Source organism: Cupressus sempervirens, chromosome 1, assembly GCF_028749045.1.
Source record: "Cupressus sempervirens isolate cs-2001-9-10 chromosome 1, ASM2874904v1, whole genome shotgun sequence".
In the NCBI taxonomy this organism is placed as follows: domain Eukaryota; kingdom Viridiplantae; phylum Streptophyta; class Pinopsida; order Cupressales; family Cupressaceae; genus Cupressus; species Cupressus sempervirens.
In genome coordinates this window covers 259,989,591-260,011,362 of record NC_143118.1, presented here as the reverse complement: position 1 = coordinate 260,011,362, position 21,772 = coordinate 259,989,591, and positions in this window count along the sequence as shown.

Below are 21,772 nucleotides of genomic sequence, written 5' to 3'. Positions count from 1 at the left end.
ATGCCTTCTCCAAGTTCAACAACCAATTCTTTAGACAACATTGCCTTGCTAAAGGGTTATTTAAAATGAAAGGCCTCAATCATCAAAAAAAAATGAAGTGCATGACCATCATAATTTTTCAAGGTTTCCCAAATAAAAATTTAAATCCACCCTTCATGACACATGTGAGCGATCTCTTTCCATCCATAAATGGTCATCACTAGCTATAGTTTGTGTGAGAATTCAACAACTTGTCATTTTGATCATTAGCAGACTATTCTCTATATCTTGCTAAATCCACCCTATGTATCCTTTTTCAACAATAATCAATACTTGCACTAGTCAAAACATTAATGCATAAATTCATACAATCTTTCCAAATAATCCCTTTATGGAGCACCTTGTCCTCATGCCCACATGGAAAAATAAATGCCTGCCACTTGTTTTGAGTATTCTTATGGAATTATTGAAAGTATGCTCCCTTTCCATCATGACTTGTGTTGATGATGGCAACAACCTAACGTCCTCCCATTAAACTAATCTCATGGCACCATTGCTAAATTTGGCCAGCTCATCTGCCATGCCATTCCTTACCTAATATATGTGTGTCACATGGATCTCATGGTAATCTTCTATCAACCTTTAGATTTCATCAATTATGACTTTAATCGACTAGTTGCACTAGCCCCCACCCTTAGTAGCCTTAATGATTAGTATAGAGTCCCCCTCAATGGAAAGCTTATTGATTTTCTAAGCTCTCACAATTCTAAATCCCCACAAGAGTGATAGTGCTTCAACTTCATTGTTAGAGCCTCCTCCATAGTTTATAGCATAGACAACCACCATATTTCTCATACTATTATGAAGGAAACCTCCCACCATGGTGCTGCCCATCATGGCCAAACCATCAAATTTTAGTTTGAACCAAGACTTAGGAGGTGGATACTACCCCATCTTCTTTCTAGCCAAGACTTTGCCACATTTGAGTCAACATTTGAAGTCAATTCCCATTTCATATTTAGTCCACCTAGGGGGTGAGGGGGGGTGAGGTGGGCTTCCAACACCAGATCCTTCTACATTCTTTTAGGAGCCTGATAATTTGTTGGGACACCCCCAAACTAGTAGTGGCTTGTTCTCTAAAGATCCTATTGTTTCTCTCCTTTCTAGATTTTCCAAGTAACATATGGGGTGATAAGCAACCATAAGTTCCTAAGGTATGGCTAAGTAGTTGGACTATCCCAATGAATAAATTGCTTCAAATCACTCTCCATACACCACTGGACTTCCCATAAGGCAAGGGCTTCCCTCCAATCATCTGTGGCAAAGGGCAATGTATAAAAATGTGTGGAATATATTCTGCATCTTGGAGGCATAAAAAGAAGCAGTTAGCAAGTTGAAACCCTCTATGCTAGAGGTTATCGATAGTGAGGATAGACCCATGCAAATTCATCCACCAAAAGAAGCTTATCTTTGGTAGGATCCAAGGGTGCTAGGCTTTTCTCCAATTAGCTTGGGCCACCTCCCACCCCCATACAATAGAGATAAGAAGACTTAACTATGAATTCCCCTAAGGATATGAGTTTCCACACTAAAGAGTCCTCAACTTGGGTGAGGGAGTTCCTATAGGTATGGAGAAGTTCATGTAGCTCCTAAGAAATCCCCAAATCTATTGGCTCAAGGTTCTGGAAAGTAATCCATTAGTCTATCAGGGATGATAAAGTTTTGAGTCTAAGGGCCATACAATCTAGTACGCATCTCACGCAAGGGTAAGAACTTAGTATGCATGAGAGGATTATCATGAATCCATTGATCTTCCTCGAAGTCAATAGAATTTTCATTCCCCATATTCTAGTGACACCCCATTTTAAGGTTCTTTTAGGTGTTAACCACATGTTAGGTAACATCATATTTGAAAATGTTGACTTGTAACCAATATCTTTAGGTAGGATTTTTGACAAGTACACAATTTAGAGTGACTTGAAATATCTAAGATAGGTCTTGCAATGTATTAAATTAGGGTGATATGTTAAGCACCAACTATAGTGCAACATATTTGCACTGACTGGATGTATTGACCCATACACATTGTTATGTATTGTATTTTTCTAACCACATTAGTATGTTTAGTTTTGCTTACATGAAAATGGGTTTTAAAGGACCTAAAACCTTTAACAAAGTATTAGAGAAACAAGAATATAAAAGTTTAGAGAAAACAAGGCCTTAAAGCTAAAAGAGAACAAATAGAAAAAGCCAAAAAAAGGAGGCCAAAATACAACTATGCAATAAAAGACAACAAAAGAAAAGTAGATAGACAACCCCTAGATAGCTACAGAGTCTTCAACATGTTTATACCTTGGTCTACTAGGATGAACTCATATTTTTCGTAGAAGCTTTCATGTCATCTATCTTTTTTTCTTGCACTCCTTCATTCTTCTTAGAATCAGCCCCTGTGTGCTTGCTTGCACCCTAGTCCTAATTCACAGTAGGGAAGTCTTGGCCTTTACTTTGTTCTATCTTTTTTGGCAAGGTGTTGAAGTTGTCAGCCATAGTCTTCAAAATAATGTAGTTTTGATCTGCCAATTTCTTGACTATTTTCTCCATGTTAATCACTCTAGAATTTAGATCATTCATCCTTTTTTGAAGATATTTTCCTAATTGATCTAAGTTCCTATTCTTGGTTTCAATTGTTGGTACATGCTTCATCAAGTTTTTGACCTCTTCTACATTACCAATAACCTCAAAGGGTTTATCAATGTGTTGACCCAATATTCTCTCCCCCCTTTCCATCTTGCTGAGTTGATCAAAGTCCCTTAATATATTCTACATTTTTTGTTTTAGGGTACCAATATCCTTTATTTTTATCCCCAGGTTACCCATGATTCCCTTTAGGAACCCCTGGTCATCCTCATCCTTGTTATGTTCAAAGTAGTCCTCATGCTCCCCCTATTTGTTTCTATCCAAGACCACCTCCTTGATATTATTGTCATCACCTACATCCTAAGCAAGCTCCTTTTTTTATTTTTCTTTCTACCCTCTTAATTTATGTAGGAGCATCTTGGGTTGCACTACTAGCCACATGTTTTCATTTTTTACCTTACTACTAAAACTGTGTTTTGCTGAAACTATGTTTGCTAGTTTCTAGGTTCCTATTACTAACCATGTAACTAATCCTTTAAAATGAATGATAGGATGCACTTTTCAAGGATTGAAGAGGGCCTAGATTACTTCCTTTTGTTGAATTTTCAAGTTCTAATTCCTTATTAATTGGGAGATATGGAAATTCTCCCAGAGTAACAATTTTTGACAATTCTGTGCAACAATTTTTGTGCTTGAATTTTAGGATGGATGTCAACTTATCCTTGATGCATCAGCCTTTGCACACTTAAGAGATTTTTAAGGACCTAAAATAATACCCTTAATTTAAAGTGCAAGTTCTAATTCAATCAGAGCAAGGTGATATGATGATTTTTCTCGGACATTGATTTCTAGACATTTAATTGCTAATGCAAGCTAACTCGTGACTCTTCAAGTATTTAATGTTAGGTTTATTTTCATGATGGGTATTTAATATTTACTGAGAGTTGAATTATGTCTTTTCTATGTTCTAGAATGATCTATAAGCCATTTTGGTTAGTATAAATAGAGTGTTTAGGCTTAGAGCTAGAGCAGTTTTTAGAGATGATTGGAGAGTAGAATTGGAAAATGCAAATTTGAAGCTAGATCTCAGATCATGAGTAATTTTTGTATTTGGACATAACCTAGAAGGCCTTACAACTGGGCATGTATATTTTCATGAATCAATAAAGAATATTGTTCTCTCTCTATGGTGTTTTTCTCTTTTGTGTTTGTTTTTGTTGTGTTAACTCTCGCATGGTGGTTTGGGTAGCTAAGTGTGCAATTTGGCCTTAGTTACTCCTAGCCTCCCTATGACAGGTGGTATTAGAGGTTGAGGTTCATCCTTGTGGTAATTGGATCATATAGAACCCTATTTTAGATATTGTTTTTAGGATTGTAGATCTATGGATTTGACCTATAACTTGTATAGGGTTATGATCTTATAGGAACCTAATTTGTAAAGATGATTTGTGGCAGAGGAAATGATGATAACGCTATATAGGATCAAATGAGACAAATTTCAGCCAAATTAGATGTATGGAGATAGCCTAGAGGAGGGGAGCACATCTTGATGATGTAAGTAATGATAAAGTAGCAGCACCAAACCATAATCTAGAACCTAAAGAAAATCAAGATGAGGAAAGATTGTTGAGAGTATTGTCTAGGAAAAATTCAAAGCTTGATTTAGAAGTTGTTCCTTATGATGGAAATTTGAATACCAATCTTGTGTTACATTGAATCTTAGATATGGAGAATTTATTTGAGTATGAAAACACTCACGATAATAAGAAGGTAAAGATTTCATTCATTAGGTTGAAAGGTCATGCTTCACTATTGTGGAAGCATTTGCAAACTGATAGACAAAGGAGAGGAAAGAAGAAGATTAGAACTTGGCTGAAGATGATGAACAAGGTAAAGAAAAAATTCCTTCATACTAATTACCAAGTTAACTTGTTGAGAAAGATGCAAAATTTTAAGCAAAAAGACATGACTATGAAAGAGTATATTGAGGAATTTTATAGATTGGACATCAAATTTGGACATGTGGATGATGATGTTGAGAAAATCACAAGGTACATAAATGGATTGAGATGTGGAATTTAAGATGAAATATGTTTTACAAAGTTGGAAAGTGTGGAAGAAGCATATCAATATGCCTTGAGAGCTAAGAAGATCTTGACAAAGAAGAATGAACAAAGACAAAGAGGTAGAGGTGGTAGATTCCAGAGAGGCTGAGGTAGATCTTATGGAGAAGGTGGGAGATCTAAAAATTATAGGCATGATAAAGGAAAATTAGAGTGGAAGAATGATGACAAAGAAAAGACTAAGCGGAAAGGTGGTAGTTCTTATTAAGGAGGTACTATATCTTATCAAGGAAGAGGTAATTCTTATCCTAGAGGTGGTTTCAATGATAATTATTTTAGATGTGGTAAAGAAGGAAATAGATCCTTTCAATGTAGATATTCTAAAAGTGGATAGAATAATAGAAATTTTGTAATTCAAGGAGACATTGAGAGTTCACCAAGTGGACCTGAGGCTAGATAAAATTTGATGGTGAGAAGAACCTTATGTAATAAGGGAAGTGATGAGGAACCTGTCCTTAGAAGAAGTCTTTTCATGACCAAATGTAAGATGGATAAAAAATGCTACAAGGTAATCATTGATAGTGGAAGTTCAACAAATTTGGCATCAAAAGAGCTGGTTGCAAAGTTGCAGTTACAGAGTGTAATAACCCACTCGGAGATCCTTGGAACAAGGAATAAATATAAGTAAAAAGTTATTTTTTAACAAGTATGAAAGCACAAGACAACCATCATATGTGGATCATAAAGATCACAATGGAAGATTGAAAATCATCCAAACACCAATGGATCTCCAAATACCACTACTAACCAAACATAAACAGGAAAACATAAGAGATCAACCAAGCTAAAAGACAAATGTTGACTCCTAAAAATTGGCTAAGTATGAATTTTTGAGGCCCTAAAATTTCCTAGAATCTTTATCTTAGCCTATAGAGGTCTGGTACCTATCTCAAATGAATCATCACATATATTAAAATATAAATTAAGTATAAGGAATTAAATATATGTGAACTTATCTTATACTTAAATGATATATTTTAAACCCCAAAGGAGTGACAACAGAAAGACACAGATCTAGATTCTAATAGAAAGATTCCAAATCCAAAATGGGACACCAGAGGATTGAAAAACACTAAAGAGGGTACCCGAAACACTTCTCAAAAAGTTTAGGTCCTACCAAAAAGTTCTCTCTATCCACCTGCATAGGCTTACACAATTTCTAGATTATACTTTAAATTAGCACTGGGTGATACTTTCCAATATTGTTCAATGTTTCTAAAGAAGTAGGATGGCATTTTTAGGGATGAGGTGATACAACTCATAAGGGTATGAAATACTTTAAGGGTATTGTATGATAGTTCTTTAGAGGGGTTGCAATACTAGAAAGTATCACATGACAAAAGTCCAAGAGGTGTGTGACACAATCAAGGAACACACAATACAATTCTAATGGATGTGTAATAATTTATTGTATTGCACCATGTTGACACATGGTCACCTAGGAAAACAAGAAACACTTAAGGACAATGACCAAAGGGTAACAAAAGAGTATAAAACCTCCACCCTAGGGAGTATTGGATCCACATTTCAAGGCAAGAACACTTGAACCAAATCTAAAAGATGAAAACAACACTAACCATCTAAAAAATAGTAAGAAGGAAAGGTATGAAAGAGAAACATTACAGTGTACTACAAGTGATATTGTAATAAAACAATTAACAATGCAATGAACAAAACAACTAACTAAGTACACAGTTCCTCCCAACCATCAATAGCATCATAAGACCATCGGGGGCCCTAGCCATCCCCTATGTGTAAAATCCCAAGCCACTAACTAGATCATTAGTACTATTGTAATAGGGATGTCACTACTAAACATGCTACAACATAAGCATAAGGAAATCTAACATGCTAGAAACAAAGCATAAGATAATCCTACAAGTAGATAACATCACCTATCATATGCTAATCATCATAATAAGGAAATGCATTAGTTACTAACATCATAAAAACAAGATATAAAAACATCCCAATGAAAGCATAAATCATTAAAAAACATACTCTAGAAATTGAAGTACCAAGTGAAAACATCTAGCAATGGTTGTGCTAGAACAATAGACCATCTCTATACACCAGTCCCTAGTAGTGGTATAGGTAGCTACACCTACCAACCACGTGGCACCCATAGGTCCACACCCATTGTGATAATGGAGATAATGATCCAACCAAAAACACACACAAGCAACATCCATGGCTAATACACACACTAGGTAGTATGATGACTGGATCCAAGACATAGATAATGCATAAATTATAGGTCCTAGTTAGACACTCAAAGGGCTACTAAGTAGGGGTTGACATCATGGAGAGTTACTTGGCATCAAAAAGCCCAAGCTGGTACTAGTAGCTCTCCACTTTCCAATGGAAGGAGCACATCCCAAATCATTTTTATTATCTTTACATTTTATTACTACCCAATGTTTAAGTTTAGTTATCACTTGTTTACAAAGCTTCAACATGCCTACCCTTGGAAAATAGGCATTGGGTTGCAGAGATAGAAGCCCTGTCCATATGCTACCCTATACTACCCATGCTCATCCAAAGATGAGTGCTCATAGGCATGCAAATTCCCAACCCAACACCAACTGTCATAACTTCCAAAATTACCATGAAAGATTGGGCCCTGCAGGTCACCCAATAAATGTATGTGCATGTACTCATGTGTGGCACACCACCATCATGAAGATCAAGCACAAGGAATAGATGAGAACACAAGGTAGAAAGTCCCTCAACCAAAAACACAATCAAGAGGATGGACACAACACACATCACAGTGCAACATAAAAGTGCAATAGTGGTTTGACTGAGATCCAAATGGATCGTCTAGGTCCATGAACCACATTGTTCCAAGAAAACTTGAGAAAATAGGGCAACACACAAAATGAGATATAAAACCCAAAATTTGAATTTTTTTTGAAATTAAAACCCATTTGGCCTTTGGGCATAAAAACCCTGAAAATCCAAAAATAAATGAATTCGGACACCATATGCAAAAATGGCTAGGATAACGGCTCAAAACCCAAAACCCCCATCTAAAAAATAAGGAAAACATTCATACCTAACCAATTGAGTAGAACCAAAAAATAGAAATAGAGGGGAACACTAGTAATTAGCCTCCTAACAAACTACTACAAGAAAGAAAAGTTGAAACATAGCAAAAACAATAAAGCGAGAAGGCCCTTCTTGATAGAAAAGGGGTAGAAACTGAAACCTACAGAATAAAATAAATAACTTGCCAAATCTATTAGAAATGATGATAGAGCATAACCTCCCCAAGTTGGATCCAATGAGACTAACCTTACAAAAAACCTATGCTCACATCTTCCATAATGAATAGAATTTGAATCCTTCAGAAGAGGATTCTCAAAAAGCTCTCAAATTTTCTATTTCAAAAAGTGAGAAGTGAATAATGGGCATGTGCACCAAGTTGTGATGCCAAAAAGGTGACACCATTTTTTTTTCTAATTTTCAATAGTGTGTACACACTATGGCTTGGGTAACCCGAGCCATAGCGCATATGCACTATAGTACATATGCACTATAGTGCGTATGCACTTTAAAAAAACCCAAATTTTATAAATGGGCTACATACTCATAGCCCATTTATTTTAACCTTTTTTTCCTACTTCTCCTCACTAAAACATGAATGTGGATTGCATTCAAACAATTTTTTTGCCACTTGTCTTGCCAATATGCCTCCTCGCCATCGAAGATTGAGATCACAAGCATGTCGTATGCTATCTATCTTTCTTTTTGCATTGTTTGATATGTTTTTTTTAATTATTTTGTAGGATTTTAAAAAAAAATTTAAAGAAAATTATTTATTTAGATTTCAATTGATTTCTTATCAGGAAATGTCAATAATGAACCGCCAAATCCCCAAGAAGGTCAAAACCAAAACCCTCCACAGGAAGAACAATAAATTCTACAACTTGAACCAATTGCAAGACCTCCTCTTAGTACACAAAAAAAATATAATAAATAAAATAGAAAGAGGCAAAACTAAATTGGAAGGACTCATTGGTCAAAAACAATGTGGACAAACCAATCCAATGAGAGCCCAATTGGCATCGTCCCTCGAATCCATTAAGACCCACATAGCTAATGTTAGTGGTCAATTAGATGTTTAGCAAGTTAAGAGGGAAGAACAAAAAATATATTATGCAAATAAATTATCGTATCAAGATGTTAAGAAAAAGATATACCAAAAGGTAGAATATGTGCATTATTTAGAAAATCTAGTGAACAAGATATTTTTAGAGAGGGTATTAAATAGTTCCCCATCCATTAGTGCATACATGATGCTTTTAGAAATTATTTTTGAGATAGATGGTGGATGGTCTTTGATGCTCCCCTTGCAATAATCATGAGGTCCCCATGTATTTCTTAAGTAAATTGTAGTGTGAATTTGTCCTTGGGAAGATCCCCAATTATTTTGATATATTAGATTCTCAGAGTAGAGGTGGGCGGTCATCATTTGAGAGGTCGAGGGCACATCATGACCCTAATTTAGTTAGGGAACTTGTGGTCAAGCCATAGTGTGAGCATGTGACTATTCCTTCAATTGTGAAGGAACATGTAGAGGCCAGCACTCTAGGGACTATTAGAGCTTTGACACAGACCCTCATTCATTGCACTAGTCCATTAGTTGAGGAAGAGCCTTCTGCATGTCATGATCACATATGCACATCATGCAAATCCTTATGCATGGTGCAGATGATGGGCTAGTGACTGATCATTTCCCAAATGAGACATTTGGCATTGAAACATAGGTAAATTACAATTATAATCAACTAATTTGATCACATTTCATATATATAGTGAATGACTAATTAATTAGCATGTATTGACATTGTTCAAAATTTAGGGTTAGAGTGTTGGCGGACCTAGTAGCGATCCCCTAGCCCCATTTTTTGTCCCCTCAAAGGGTCTAGAGGTATGTATCAATTTAATAATTTAAATGAATACATATATTTATTAAGTAATCATATGAAGGATTGATAAAAAAAAATTATGCATGTGCATCAGTTCTCTATAGGACCTTTGGCATTCGCTATAGACTCCAAGCCTAGATGTGACATGAGCTTCATAGAGGTACATTTGATTCATGCTAATTTAATTCATTTGATTATATTTATTTCATGTTTCATGTTACATTTAATGTTTATTTTATGACATGTAACTCTTGACATTAGGGACTCCTCATCTCTGATAGTTCATTGATCATGTAGTGGTTGTAGCTATGGCTAGTTCACAACTATTGACTGAGGTATGAAATAATTCTCTTGGTTTTAGTTGTTTTTTATAATAGTTAGTATCAAAATTTCTAATTTTATTTATAAGTGATTATATTGATTCAATTTTTGTAGGGTCTTGTCACACCTTATCATCCACAAGCCTTTGAGGTTGACTTACAAAGTGCTTATATGATGGCGGTAAGAAAATAATTGATTTTGTGTGTACATATATTTGATTTCAATGTATAATAATAATTCATTCATTTCTACTTTGTTTGTATCTACTTGAGTTATAGAAGAGCCTCAATAAGAGGACAAGCAAGTATGTGAGGAGGACCCCATCATTTCCACCATCTCCCTCCACACAATGACCGAAGGCCTTTAGAGATTTTTTTCCTTCCCCTCATGGGAAGGAGAAGATATAGTTGATAGACATGTACATGTATAGGCATCAGTGGACATATATGTTTGATTTTATGTTAGTGGACATATTTGATATACATTTTATGTATATATGATATTTTATATTTGATGTATGACATTTATTTGATGCATGACATTATTAGACTTATGGCATTATTGGTTAATATATGATATGTTTGTTCATGTATGACATTAAATTCAATACCTAATTATTTTGGAACTTTGATAGAATATTGATTAACAATAAAATTTATCACTATTTAAGCATAAGTTTATCATTTCCAATATGTCATCATCATATGATTTATGATCTTGTTCATGTTGAAAGTTTCCCTTCTCTGTCATTTGTTTATCAAGCTTAATTCAATACCTAATTAGTTTGAACTTTTGATCCAATATTGATTAGCAATAAACTTTATTAGTGCTAAAGCCAAAAATTAATCATTTGCAATTTATTTCATTGTCATATTGATTTATGATCTTCTTGTTCATGTTTAAAGCATGCCTTCTATGTTATGCATCTAAACATTTATCATAAATTATTATTACAAAGATATAAAAAATCTGAAACTAAAAATAATACATTACATTAATGTCAAGGTTGAGTTATGATGTAGAGCCTAATAAGATTGTCAAGGTTTCATTAATTCCATATGTTAGATCTACCATCATAGAATACCAATTGTAATGGGCACTCACATGTATTTCAATGCATATATTTTCTTATATGCACAATTGGTCAATGTTGTACCTTATAGAAGATAGAATTTTATAGGTAGAATGATGCAGAGGTTAGGGTACAATAAGCACAATGCTGATGTCAATCCAACAAGATAGATTATACACCCAAACTTCTACACCTTGACACAACAATAACACTAAGGGATCATCATTTATCCATACAACTTTACACTAGAAAACTTGGCTTCACACCCATGAATGGTGGATTCTCACAAATAAGGTTGATCTGCATGTTAATGGGTTCATCCCAACACTAAAACCAAGGAACCATGGCCAAATAGCAACCCAAACACAAATTTCATAACTTTGTCCTCATAATGCTGCATCTAGGCTACTAGCCCTTCCAAAGACAAATTAGTCAACAAGTACCATATTTTCCAAAAGACCTCAAGAAATAATTAGCATTCTAAGTACCCTTTATTGAGTTTTTTATATTCCCAAAAGGGAAAGTGCTGAAGCCATTTACAAGCCTTCCAAAACTAGACTATTATACAGGCCTAATTTCCCCAATTAGGTCATCTTAACAAAGAATGTACCAAAAATCTAGTGAGAAATACCAAACCAATGCATCCAACAATTAGGTTAGGACAAGGGAAGGTAGATTTCAAAGTTTCACTTATTGGCTCAAACCCTAAGGCATGCAAATTAGCAAATTCCATAATGCAACAAAGTTGTCACATGGTAATGCCCACTTATTTGTGCAAATTCCATAAAGTAGATCGAATGCATAAGATAATCTTGCCAAAACTTAAGAGACAAGGAAACAATCAAACTCCCTATAGACTTGAGTCCTTATCAATCCAAAATCATGACAAGAGGAACATCATTGACAAACCAAAAAATAAAAAGGGGTACGGTTTCCTTACTAATATTTGTGTGTTTCAATATGAACTATACAAAGGATATAATTGAATGGTTTAGGAGGTTTGTCTGGCATGCTAGTCAATCATATTAAAAAATACTTTACTTCTTCTCATAGATTTTCCTATTTTTGTATGTGTACACCTCATAAATCAATCAATCTATCACCATGGAGACTAGATATCTATGCATATGCCAAGATAGGTCAAATGGTCTATAAAATTGTGTTATTGATAAGTAGGCTTAGATCTTTTTTCACAAGTCAAATTGTGATAGTACTAATGGAATTCAAGTGTGTAATTTTTTAGTCAATCTCATTATCCCATGTTTCACGAGTAGTGGGACACAAGAACCCATCTCTTGTGAGAGTTAATAGAACACTTAGCACTCATTGGATCTAGGTGATTCTCATAGAATTGAGGTACATAGACTTCCTAAGATGTCACCCAACCTAGTACTACTCTCACTTGAGCACACTTAACTATAAAGTTTCCTTTATGGTTAAACCCACTCTTCTTGCAACATAATTTTTAAAACCTTCACCAAGTGTTGTGCCTTATGAACCATTCATTAGAATTCCCCTTAATCTCATTGATTGATAAGTAGGAGACATTTCTATAAGAAGTCAAATTGTGATATTGCTATCAAAATTCAACTATGTAGTATTTGAGAAAAATTCATTAACCCATGTTTCATGAGTAGTGGTTTACACAAACTGATCTCTCATGATAATGAATAGAACACTTAGCACTCATTGAATCTAATTGATTCTTAGAGAGGTGAAGTACCAATACTTCTTGGGAGGTCACCCATCCTAGTACTACTCCAACTCAAGTGCGCTTAACTAAAAAGTTTTCTCCATGGTTAAAACCACTATTCTTGTAACTTCATTTGTAAAAGCTTCATCAAGTGTTGTACCTTATGAACAATTCATTAGTAATCCCCTTAAGCTTGTCAATTGATTAGTAACATATATATTCCACAACATGTCAAATTGTGATATTTCTATCAAGATTAAACTATGTTATTTTTGAGTCAAATTCATTGACCCATGTTGCATGAGTAGCGGTTTGCATGAACCCCTATCTCATGAGAATGAATAGAACACTTAGGACTCATTGGATTCCTAATTATCAATTAACACTTGTAGTAGACACCTAAAATCCTTTAGAAAATCACGTATTTTTTGCCCAAAGTTTGGCCAATTTCCTTAAGACCACTAACCTCTTCCAAAATCTTCTAATTCTTCTTTAATTTTGATTAAAGGCTAATCCCATCATTTCCTACCCCTAATCCCAACTCAAAATATTTGATTAAGATTAAATATTAATCCTCATGTTTATTAAAAAAGTTTTAATAAATATCTCCTCAACCCAAACTTTTGAAATAAATAAAACTTTATTTATTTCCTAAAATCCAATTTATCCTCATCCTAAGAAGTTCTAGACTCTTCTAGAAAGTCTTCATCCTCATCCTAGGAAGTTCTAGACTATTCTAGAAATTCTTTATCCTCATCCAAAGTCTAGACTCTTCTAGAAGATGTCTTTAAACCTAATCCTAATCCCCTCCTAACCTTGTCACATTCCTTAAAATTGGGTTAAGACTTACTAACCCAAGCCAAAGTTAACAAATATCTCCTCCTTCACCCACCCTCATTAAATGCCATCCACTTGCCTATCCCTAAGCTAATCCTAAACCATCCTAATCCATCCTCTAATCATTTGTACAATCCTAGAAAAGCTTAAAACCTTCCTAATCAAGTCCAAGTCGAAATTTCTCACATCTCCCTCAAAATATCCCAACCATAAAACTTTATGAAGTCCACTAGGCCATAAATGACTCTTCCAAGTCCTTTCATTTCTCTTACAAGCCATTATGAGGGTCTTTATGAATATTTTATCCCTTGAGCCTCCTTTGTTGACTCATCCTTCCCCTTTCCTCCATCCTCTCACCTTGTGACATGTGTCACTCCCTGATTGGCTATAAGGAAGCACAATCCATGTGCTCTTCTTTCATGCAATCTGAGCCCTCCATGAGCTTTTCCCCATCCTTGCATCTTATCCCTCCATCCCTCAAGCCTTTTTCCTATTTAAGGAATCCTCTCCCAAGCCATTTTAACACAATCCATGAAGTAAAGTCATAATGCCATTTTAAGAAGCCATTTTACATCAAAACCATACACTCACACCCAAATTCCAATTCCATTTGAAGACCTTTTTGAAGCATAAGCTTGAGCATACATCCTATCTATTTAGACAAAGCCACTCAACAAGAGAGCTTCTCATTGAGACAGCCCATTAATGGCTCATATTCTCAATTGAGAGCTCATGTTAGTCTATCTTGAAGTTTATAAATTTTGTTTAGTTTGTAGAAGCTTTATTTAAATTTGGTTTCTATTAGCATACTAACATTGCTCATATACATTTTGGCATGTCCGGTGGGACCCCACATGGGTCATCTTCATTAGCTTTTTTAGTCAATTTTTGTATGTCATTTGCTAATTTTGGCTAATTTTGCTTATTTTTGTGATTGGTAGGATTGTATAAATTGGTTTTGTAGGTTCACATGAGCATGAAGAAGACAAAAGAACTCATAGTCTATCTCATAGTGTTTGCAAATTTTTCAAGCTTATAGGTGGACAAAGCACTTGGAATTCTTCTTCCTCTTCTTGTCTATATTCTTCTTATTCCATCTACTTCTTCTTCTTCTTCTTGTGGCAGATCTTGGGCATTTTTTTTTAAGGAAGCAAAATCATACACACTTCTTTTTAGTGCTTAAAATGAACCCCCAAATCATACTTAAATCCATTAAAAACTAAAAATTTTCAAAAAAAAAAAAAAAATCTTTTAACAAGTGAAACTAAACCAATCCAATCATTTGCATCCTTGAAACATCAAGGTTTTAGATGCATTCATGCAAAGTTAGGAACACTTCATTTTTGGGAATTTAAAAAGAACTTTAAGTTTTCAATTCAAAAGGTTCAAAATCAACACTAAGTGCACACTAAAATCTAAATCAAACTCAAAGAATCAATCAAGGATAAAATGAACCTCATTTGCAAATATTTTAAAGTTCTTTTAAAAAAAATCTCATGAAAACTAAGAGTCCTAAATGGTTGCCAAAAATTGTCCTAAAAGCTTTGTTATTTGTTCCAAACAAATGTCTTGTTGCAAAATCTTGAATTTTTCTTAGGTTTTTCATGCATCAAAACAATCTAGGAATATCATTTTTGGGCTTAAAATATGAAAACTAGAACACAAAATCTTGAATTAAAACCAAAGTCCAAAGAGTCATTTTCACTTTTGAGTCCAAAAAAATCTTGAATGATCTAAGGTAAAAACAAAGAACTTCAAAGTTCTTAAAAAAACACACAAAATCTCAATCTTGAATGCTCAAAGGAAAAAACTTGAATGTTTAATCACTTGTCTTTGAATGCATGTTGCTAAAATCACTCTTGAGTGCCATGGATTAAAATCAAGTTTGTTTTTTTATGAATGCATGATTAAAACAACAAATCCAATCTTGAATGCCATAGATCAAATAATCATCTTTTGGGGCATAAAAAGAATCTACATTCTAAAAACTTCCTAAATTATAAAAACCAAATAAAGACACTTTAAGTGAGTTTGTAGTTGGACTCACCCTCTTTAATCACCCATCAATTTAACCATTGGTTGCAATCTCAGTGCCATCTATGGGGATAGGTCCACCTAAGAGGTTGTTAAGTGCTCCACAAAGATCAAACTTCACTTACTTGTGTTTTTATTAATTTTTCTAACTTAGAAAATTTATTGAATGCACATTAGGCTCACTAACACTTCATTTGGTCATTAAAATTTGAACAAATCTTGACGTGGAGGGCCTCTGGGCATGCGATTGAAATCAAATTTCATGCATCTTTGTTTTGGGCTTAAAAAAAATCACACCAACTCTTGAATGCCTTAAAAGAAATTAATCGATACTTGACGTGGAGGGCCTCCGGGTGCACGAGTTTACTTTTTTGTTGACCTTAACTATTCTTCTTGTATTCATTCTTCGATCGATTTTACTTTTGTCAAATGCTTCAAAGTTGGAATAAACATTGCATCCTAAACATGTGTGTTTTCAAAGTCTAGATCAGCAAACTTAAGCATCAGTTGAAAAAAGAACAAACGTGTTTTTTAGCCCAAGCTCTTCTCTCCCCTTGTCATCTTTCAAGGCCATCTTGGGTGCATAAGATTAGGATCCAAAACCTTGTTTCCCTTTTTAGGAGGCCTTTTTGGGGATTTCATCACCCCTTGGACTACCTCAACTCCAGTGTTTCAGCAAAGAATAAATATCAAGAGGTGAATCCAAAGACACCTCTCTTGAAATCAAGATTTTGTCACTTGAGCTAAGCCTCAAGGAACTTTATACCCTTGAGAAGTGAAAGAGGAGAAGTGGGTTACCTCTCCTCTTGACTGTGTGACATCTTTTAAGTTTCATCTATGGACTTGGGTCTTTCATACCTTTGGTATATCAAGGACTCCCTAGCTAAACCAACCGTCAACCTTGTAGACAACCATCTAGGGTGTTAATGTGTTTGAAGTGACTGATCGAAACATTTGTAAAACATACACACTCGTTGGTGCAAGTATCACAATCTAAGAATCAAAAACTTCTATCTGGTTGTTCCTATCTATTGCTTGATTTTTTATTTGTTGAATGAATGTTTGCCAAAATTGATCAATCCTAGCTTAGGGCATACTTAGTGTAGTCACTGCCTATTCCAGAAGTTGAACAAGTTGAAGCAAAACAACCGAGATCTCTTAAAGCCAAGCAGATTCAAGAATTTATGTCAGAACAACCCAAACCCAAATAGAAGTTTCAGAAAGCCAAACTCAAGCCATCTTAGGCATACCAAGAACGTTTAGCCAAGAGAAAGGAAATAACACCAAGCCCTTGAATTGCCAAACTCCACAAAGTAGAGGACAATGTTGCTGACGAAGCCCTTCAAGACGCCTGGTTAGATCACACTATCCAACTTAACCAACATTCAGGAGTTAACCCTACTTATGCATTACCAACTAGGCATGATTTCTATGATTAGACCCCCTTGTTTCTCCACATCTTCTTTCATAAGCCTCACTTTAGAGTCATCTTTGAAGGAAAGCTAGCCATCTTTAGTCCTCCCCTTAAGCATTTTAGCTCATCCATCTCATTTAGAACCAAACCATCTAGCCAGCAATCCAAAAACTTCACATCCAAGCCTTCAAAATTGTTGTCACCTCGCCAAAAGTTTTCCATTCCTAACATCTTCCAAATCCACCAATCTCACCAAGGTTATCCCTTTGACAGAGCTTTGTATAGGGTAATCTAGCTTTGTCACTTGTTATCCCTCATCACCTTGAGCTAAAGATTGGGATCCACAAGTGGCCAATCTTGTGTTCTTCCTAAAAGATCACCAGTCTATCCTTAAGTTGACACAATCACCACCAAGCTTGCACATAGGAAAGCAGACCTTTCATGCTTTGGCAACATATTTTTGAAGTTAGAATTCCCAACCCAATCCTCCTTAGGATTTTTCATATAGCTTTGCCTCAACCTAGGAAATCATTTGCATAGAAAATCCTTCCTCTTTTGTATCCATTAGCATTGTTGCATCTCATCCCTAGGAAACATTCTGCATTTTCATGCCACCCGTCACTCGCTTAGGCAAGAAGAAGAAGGAAATAATGGAGCCCTATCATTTGGATCAAACAGCTTCGCTCCCCTTGAGCAGTCAACCATCCTTCAACCCAAAGAACACTATACCATCACCTAATAACATCGAAGCTTATATGAACCAACCAGGAAATGCAGTATTGGTGAGCGTCATTATAGACAAAAACAAAAAAAATAATCATGGCTAACTTTCGAAGGGACAACATAGGAGTGTTCGACTTTGGAAGACCTCCTCCCTTATCAGAACCATCTCACCCATTTTTTTGGGAAACTACCACTCCCAATAGGCTCTTATGATTCAAATTATCCTCAATTTGAGCCAAAAAAAGAGCCTCAAACCAGTCCTTATGATCTAACTAATCCAAACATACCAACCTCCACTCAAGTTGAAATCTCCCTTCTGCAAGCCAATCCAGCCACCACCACTCCACCATTGGTCCATACCACTCCATCCCAAAACCCCTTTGCCCAAAACACCTCACCATTAACTCCTTTCACTATTGATGCTACTGCTCCCCAACCCAGACTTCCAAATCCACCCATCTCCCAAATTAGTGCTAGCATCTTTGGCCAACCATAGCAATATACAACTGGGATGCCACCCATGGGGCCAAGTAATCAACCTTTTATCACCCCCAACCTATTTACCTCAGCTCAGAATACAATTCCATCATTTCTACTAGGTCCTTGGAGCTTAGTGCCATCAGCCACAAATCCACAAGCTACTACCCTCATTCCACAAAGCTATCAAACCCCACAAGCTACTACCAATGTTCTATGAAGCTTTCAAGTGACCCAAGCTCCTACCACCACTCTACCAAGGTTTCAAATCTAGCCACCAAGCTATCAAACCCCATCAGTTCCATTCCCAAGCTTGCAATTCCCACCACCTCCACCACCAACTAATCTATTACCTCCTATTACTAACTATTTTTCTATGCCACTTCTAGGAGGAAATCCACCACCACAAACCACCAATTACTTGGCCTCTTTTGCTATGCATATACCTTCTGAAATGGGGGCACAACCCACATATATTGGTCAAACTCCTCAAATCCAAAGTCAAGTTCCACAAGCTCCCCGATCCTTTCCCCAAGCTTCACACCCATCTTATACCTTACCTCCAAAAAGCAATCCATTTATCCCACATCCAGCTTATGTTCCTCAATCCCAACCTCAAATCCAATATCAGCACCAAGGCTCACAACACATGCAGCAATATGTGCCACCTCCACCTCAGTAACCCATCATCCACCATTCAATTGCCCAAGCCATGTACAATCCTTACCAGCCCATACCCCAAGGCCATCCATATTCTATTGCCCCATCTAGCACATACCTACCTCAAAGCCCTCCTACATTGGGGGCACCCCAGCCATCACCCATTAGTTCACAATGGGAAGCCATGAAGATAGCTTTGAAGAACATCTAGGAGGGAAATGATCCAAAAAAACCTTCAAGTTTGAGAATGTGTGTCCTTACCCATTTGACAGAGCCATTACCATGACACCATTTCCTGAACACTTTGAGATACCCAAGTTTGACAAATTTAGAGGAAAATGAGACCCTGTCACACATATCAAAGAATTTTACATACACTGCCAAGAAGTGGCATACAATGATGTCTTCCTTTTGTGCCTTTTTCCCAAAAGGTTGGCTAGACCAGATCTTGAATGGTTTTATAGAATCCCATATGGCACAATTAGAAACTTTGCAGAATTTTCTGAGGCATTTGTAGCCCAATATGCCCATCTTGTTGAAATAGAGCTATCAATAGTTGATCTTGTCCACACTAAGCAAAAAGGTGGAGAAAGCCTTCTCAAATATCTACAAAGATGGAAAACCCTTACCATGCGCATATCTTGAACCTTGCCATAGTGCCATTTGGTGAAAATGTTTATTGATAATGCCCATCCTAGCTTGGCACACCACATGACCATGAACTGTTTGCAGACCTAAAAAGATATCCAAGAGAAAGGAATGATCCTTGAGCAAGGACTCATTAAAGATGGTGTGGTAAATATTTGCAAGGAATCCAACCAAAATCAAACACATTAAAATAACAAGTCTAGGTATTGGAACAAAAACAAGCACGTTGCAACAGATGGTGTCATTGACACCAGACATGTGAATATTGTTCGTCCTTCCCAAAATCAATCCAACCCACCATATCAACCAAACAACCAGAAAGCTATCAACTACCAATAGAAAAATAACCAAAGCTATCAAAACCAAAATCTAAGACCCAACTTCGAAGGATCTAGCAATTAAGCTAATGCCATCAATGTAGCTGAAGGGCGAAATCCCAGATTCCAACCTACACCTAGAAACTATACACCCCATGGTGAGCCATTGGATGTCATTTTTGAAAAATTAGTCAAGGAAAACCTCATTAAATTTCCTCCTACCTAGCAAATTTACCCAAGCCAATCCAAAGCTGCATGGTACAAAGATAATGAGTACTACAGATTTCATAGGGTAAAAGGTCACACTACCCTTAGATGCATGAAACTGAAAGATTATGTGCATGACCTCATTGATTGGAAAGAAATCACCATTGGTGCCCAAACCTCTCCCAATGTAGGCTTAGAGATCTATCAAAATTCTTTTCCTCCTCACAAAAACTAAAATCCTAGAAAAACACCTATCCAAACACACAACAACAACACCAACAACTGCCAGCCAAACCAACAGCATGGGAAGAAAAATGACCACACTTCATCCTACATAGACTATGGTAGCCTCATTGGTTTTATATTTTAAAAAGAGCCTTTTGTCAATGTTATCAATATCCAAGGACCAATCAATGAGTGTGCAGTCACCACTCGAAGAGTGCAATTTAACATCCCAGGCCCACCAGATCCACCAGCACCATTAGCTCCATCAAAAACCCAATACAATATCTTGGAACACCTTGGGAACATGCCAGCCCAAATCTCCATTTTAGACCTTCTCCTCACCATTCATCTGTACAAAAGCATCCTTGAAAATGCTCTCATAGAATCCCATGTCCCTTCAGATATCAATGCTATTGATTTTCGTAATCTTGTTGGACACCTTTCATCCTCATGTGCCTTATCTTTCAAGCCCACCAACATACTCGTGGTCGAGCTAGATCACACCCTTCTGCTTTGCATAGCCATCATGGTATCCAATTTTTCCATGAAAAGATTAATGATAGATAATGGATCAACCTTGGATATTTGCACCCTAAAATTCATAAAACAAGCTGGGTATACTGAGGCAGATATCATCAGTGACGTTATCACCATCAAAGCTTATGACAACTTGGAAAGAACCATAGAAGGAACTATTTTCCTGCCAATCAAGGTTGGGCCAGTCATCCAAGAAACACTTTGACATGTTATTAATCTAAACCTACCATTTAACATCCTCCTTAGTCGCCCATGGATTCATGCCATGAAAACTGTTCCATCCACTTACCATTAGTGCATCAAATTTCTGCATCAGGGCACTGAGGTAACCATCCATGCCGATCCAAAAACCTTTTCTTACTGCAATGTGGTTGAAGCTTCATATGCAAACCATTTCCCTAGAATTGATATCGGTATAGCCATCACTAGTTCATCCCATACTTGTAATGGCCTAGAAACCATCCTTGCCTCCACCCTATCTACCATGAAGATCAATAAAAAAGGTTGTGGAGAGTATAGTCTGTTAGATGCATTTGCTATCAGGGCACTCCCACTTGATCCACATGCCCATGGATGATCAACATATCACAAAGCTAAGGAGACTCCACCTCCTTGATACAAATAGTTTGGCCCAACAACCTTTGTATCTTCAAAAATCCCTCTTCATGAGGAGCTCACTCCAAATATCAACAATTGGTTACATAAGGATGCACCTCCAAGAAATCAAGCATGCCTTGATCACTTCAGCCAGAAGTATCCTCAGGAACATAAGCTCATCACTAACAAATAGAACTATCAAGGTGATGGTCTAGGACCAGAAGAAAGAGGCATGCAGTGCCCCATTGAAGCACACCAGTGGGAAACAAAGTCAGGTCTTGGCTTTGGCATACCCACAACTGGGGGCACCAATGAGAATGGTCATGCTTTTTCGAAC